Raw genomic sequence first — 5,087 nt, 5'->3', positions numbered from 1 at the left:
TTTACTCCCCGGCAGCTTGCTATTCCACAGAAGATTTCTTTTCTTCTCGAATAGATCTTCTGCAAAACTTGTGGTTTTACATGTCATAGTATTTAACAGGAATTATCTGTTTACCGAATTATGATAAAATTTAAACGGAAACTTGACTTTGTCCATCTCAGTTGGACAGACCCATAAAACACATGCTTTTCTGGTAGAAATATCGTCTTCAGTAATTGAACCAACCAGGGGTGTTTCTTCTGACGGATGATCCTTGATAAATTTCTGAACATTTGTATCTTCCCTCCTTAACTTGATAAAGTGAAAGACTTCATGTGAGCCTTTTTTCTGCTGGTTCTGGTGCTGTACTAAAAAAGTATAGCTCTCGAATATCTCCTCTGGACAAATAATCATTATTTGCGCTCAAGTTTCATGAACAACTTCCTGGATCCATTTCGGCAATCCTGAAATTTCTGGAAAGCTAGGCGATGTGGAATAAACTGAGGCAAGAGCCCCGAATTCATACCAAGATTTGTCTTCCTTTGGATATTTATTTGGTTTCATCCATACCCTAGCATGTTTTCCTGAAACATCAACCCTAATAGTGGTTGGGTTAATGCCTAATCTTTTTTTTAATTTCTCCCAGTTTTGCTGGTAAACCTAAAATGGAGAAATTGCAGCTTCATTAGTATCAACCTTAGATTTACCCTTGTCAGTATTAGGTCTAAGGTTGATCTTTTCCTCTTCAATCTCCGAGGTAAAGTGTTGACTTGAGGACTCGAGATAAGGATCTAGAGTCTCAATTTTTATTTCAACCGACTCATCTGGAGATCTCGACTTAACACTTGTGCTAGGGGTATTTGAATCCTGTGTTCCAGTATAGAGTCATGTACTCGAAAACTCTCCATTTGGGAAACCAGTGGCTTCTCAATGCCTTGGAGGATAGGCCTTTGCATTACATACAATAACTGAGTATAAGCCCGTAAACATCTTGTGATTAGATCAGAGACAATTCTCTTATCGTCTTGTTGTAGTCTTCCCGTAACTTCTGCGTTTAAGACAAGTTTGTTGAACTCGTTCTGAAGCATTCCAAGGTGTTTCCTCAAATGCCTCTGTATTTGAGGGAACACCTTGAAATGCTTCAAAACGAGTTCAACAAGCTGGTCTTGATGGCATCGATATCACCGCTGTCCATCTCTTGTTAAAAAATCTGCAAGAATATTTTCATGAGATTTAATTATCACAATATCAAAAATATAATTCTAACATAATGCTTGTCATCTTAATAATCTTGTTTTCTCAGGTTTAGATTCTATTCTATTTCTTAAGAAAGCTTTTACCTATGCATTTTCAACTTTCAAAGTGAATTTCTTTGCAAATAAAAACAGTGGCCATTTTTCAAAAGCCCTTTTTACTGCATAATTTTTTTTTTCGTTGATCTGTCATCTTATGGCTTCTGCATCCGAGAAAAGTCCACTGCAATATGTGCATGGCTGTTCTCCTTCTTGTGTGAGTTTGGTTAAAACTGACGTCCACCAATGATCACTGGTATCTGTATATAATACCAGATCATGTTCATCCCGAGAAATAGAGATTTTCGGAAGATTTTTACAAATCTCCTTTAGTTGACTAAGTCCATGTGTGTGTTCTTTCGTCCATATAAATTTCGCATCTTTTTTCAGTAATGGACTGAACACTTTCCTATGTTTTGCTAGGTTTTTGATAAACATCCCAACAAAATTAACAACCCCTAGAAAACTTTGAATTTGTTTCTTTTCTTTTAACTCGTTTGGAAAATTTTGCACTTTCTCTACTCTATGATCCTGCAAAATTATTCCTGACTCATCGATTTCTATTCCGACGAATTCAATCTTTCTTGCGGCAATGACTGCTTTCTTTTCTGATAGAACTGGTCCTTCCTTTTTACAAACATCAGAGAAAATCTCTAGATGCTTAATATGTTCTTCCATATTTTTAGATGCGATCAACACATCGTCAATATAAACAAACATAAATTTAAAATAATATTTAAGTAAATTATCCATTTTCCTTTTAAATATCTTAGGTGAATTAGCCAATCCATTGGTAATACTTCCCAGATATAATGTCCTTGTGGAGTATAGAAAGCTATGAACTTCTTGCTTTCTTCCTGCGTTCGAATCTGATAAAAACCAGACTTACAATCGAATTTAGAGAATATCTTAGCATTGCGTATGCAACTGATTAGATATTCTCTGCTAGGTATAACATACCCATCAAAATCCAGAATCTTATTAATTTCTTGATAATTAATATCTAATCTGGGTTTGTTCCTTTTTATTTCACCATGATTTCTTACCAGGAATTCTGGGCTGCTGTATGGTGATATTCCTGCTTTGATCAAATCAAGGTCCTTGATTTTAATCTGCATATCCATTTGATCAATTATATTCATTGGGATGCTTGCAACAGACAAATTCATACCCTTTGTCTTCCTTAATTTTAAGGCAAGCTTTGAGTTGATTTTTGTCCCACCATTCCAAGGGATCTTCATTGTAATTTTCTTTGATCCTTATCTTAACATCTTCTAAAGATACCTTAGATTCATACCCTACCTCATTTTTATGTAGAGCTATCTTAAGGCATTCTATTTCTTCAGGTTGAAGCTCTTTATTTGCTCTTAGTTGGAGCAATGTTTCTCCAAACCGTCTAGAATCTTTTATTTTTGAGTTCAGAAGTTTTCCTTCATCACCACGCTTGCTGCGAAATTGTATTGGTAATTTTCTATAAAATACCTATCTTAATCTATGGACTATGATTTTTTGATTACAAGGTGTTGTAAACACTAATATTATAGTCTCATTTCCTTGAGTATATGATTTAAACATTTGTAGGAAATTATTTCCTAACAAAATATCAGCTCCTGTATCATGAAAATAAATCGGTGGTGTTTTTACCTTATACCAAGGTGTTTGTCCAGCACCTCCGATTACGATCTCGGTCATTTTAATCCCCTTACATAAGATTAAGATTCTTCTAGAGAAATCTCTTCCAACAATCTTTGGTGGTTCTTCTTCCAAATTATTTGGAAAAACTCCTCTTTTGGCTGTACAGATTACAGCCCCTGAGACAATATAAGCAGCAAAGTATTCTGCTTTGTATTGTTCATATAACATCCCTACTGGAATGTATATCGAGAATGGACTTGTGGTCATTGGATTTTCCACATTCTATCATCTGCCATAAACTCCATTCCATACTCTAGACGTTTCCAAGGTTTGTGTTCCTCGAGAAACTCTAGTCCACGAACCAGCCGATCTGATTCTTTCCCTGGAATTTCTTTGATATGAACTTTCAATTCTCCGATATTGATCATTCCTTGGTAAGTTCCTATTATAGGTTGTTCCAAATAGTATATGGTATTACAAAGAAATTGATTCCTTGTTTCGTAATATCAAATACTATTTCTACTTTCTTCCACCCTTCTGGGCATCTAAGCTTTCCTATGGTAGAAAAACTTTTTGGCTCATGTTGGGTTTCTTGGACAGGCATTTTTCCCCATCTGTAACTTGTAATTCTATCTCCCTGAAAAAATAGTCTCCTTGATTCCAATCTAAGACTTTGATTCCTTTGTAGAAATGGTTTGTCTTGTATTTGGATATATGTTTCCTGTATTAACGGAAACTCAACTCTTTCTGGATAAATAGCCTGAGCAACTTTTCCAAATATCTCGGGTAATTCAATGAATTAATTTCTAATAAAAAATTCTGAATGATGTATATTAGATAGAGCATATGAAATTTGATAGGTAATAGAATATGGTCTAATACCTTATTTCATCAGTCCCTTTCCTTGAAATTCTGATGTATTGTCAAGGCTCGACTAAAATCTAGATCTGTTAAGTTGTAGTAAATTCTCGGATAAATTACTCCGACAATCTTTCCTGTGCAGAGATTTCCTGAGATAGTTCCCAGTACTGAATCTTGAAGGTTTCCCATTCTTTTATCGCATATAGCAATATCAATGGGTGAATATATTCCTTCTTTGAAATTAGCTTTTATCATAATCTGGATTGCTCCAATATAAATCCAAGACATAGTCCTTGCTACTTCTATCTTGAGTTTTTTGTAATTCCTCCTTAATTTTTTTTAGAAGGAATTAATTGCATCTCAATTCTATTTCCCGTAAGTTCGATCGGAATTGCCATTTCCCTTCTAGAAACTTTATAGATTATATGATGCTTTTTGTTTCTTAGGCCAAGACTTCCTAAGAACTTTTCTACCTGTCCTGCAGAGAATCCTTGATATCTCTGTAGACTAGGATTTTTTCTCATGATTCTTTGAACCATGTTATTAGATATTGTTGTCTGACTGAAGAAACCAGACAAATCTTCATGTGTTTTTTGTCGAAACACTTCGTCTTCAGTCAGATTCCGATTCAGTTCCATTAGATTCTCCCTGACTCAAGACTTCTTCTTCTTCATATATACTTTCATCTGAGGCAATATCCTCGAATCGGTATACCCGAATAAGATCTTGGTAATAAACTGCTTCTTCAATATCCGAGGTTGGATCGAAGGTTTAATACCTCTTTTTTTCATTTTTTGGACAATTGGTTGAGATATGACCTCTTGCTCCACATGTCCGGCAATTACATTCTTCAAAATTTTCATTGGCTCGAGTATGAGCTCTTCTAAAAGTTTTCTTTGTAGGTGTTTTTCCTGTGCTTCAAGAGGTACTCAATGCTTGGGATGATATCCTACTCTTGATGATCCACTTCTTTGTCCAGATTTATAAGATCTGGCTTTTTGTCTAGACCAAACTGTTCTTGGTTTTCAAGAACTTCTTCCACTTCGAGCATAAAGATGAGTCCTAAAACTTTTCCTCTTATACTTCTGTGTTTTATTTCCAATAATTGTTGGAAGATCATTTTCGTTACGACACAAAGGAGTTCTTTTATTGATACCCTTAGGCGTTTGTAATTCTTTTGTGATGCTGCTATATGACACCATTCTGCCAATTTTCTTTTGGGAAAAGAGGCTATTCGTGCCAACGTATCTGGATTGCCATGGACATATTCCCTTATAAGCATTTCTCTCCAGAGACTTGGCATTTTGGCGAAGAAAAGCT

This window comes from Primulina tabacum, chromosome 12 (genome assembly GCF_025594145.1).
Source record: "Primulina tabacum isolate GXHZ01 chromosome 12, ASM2559414v2, whole genome shotgun sequence".
Classification (NCBI taxonomy): Eukaryota; Viridiplantae; Streptophyta; class Magnoliopsida; order Lamiales; family Gesneriaceae; genus Primulina; species Primulina tabacum.
This window is presented reverse-complemented; position numbering follows the sequence as displayed.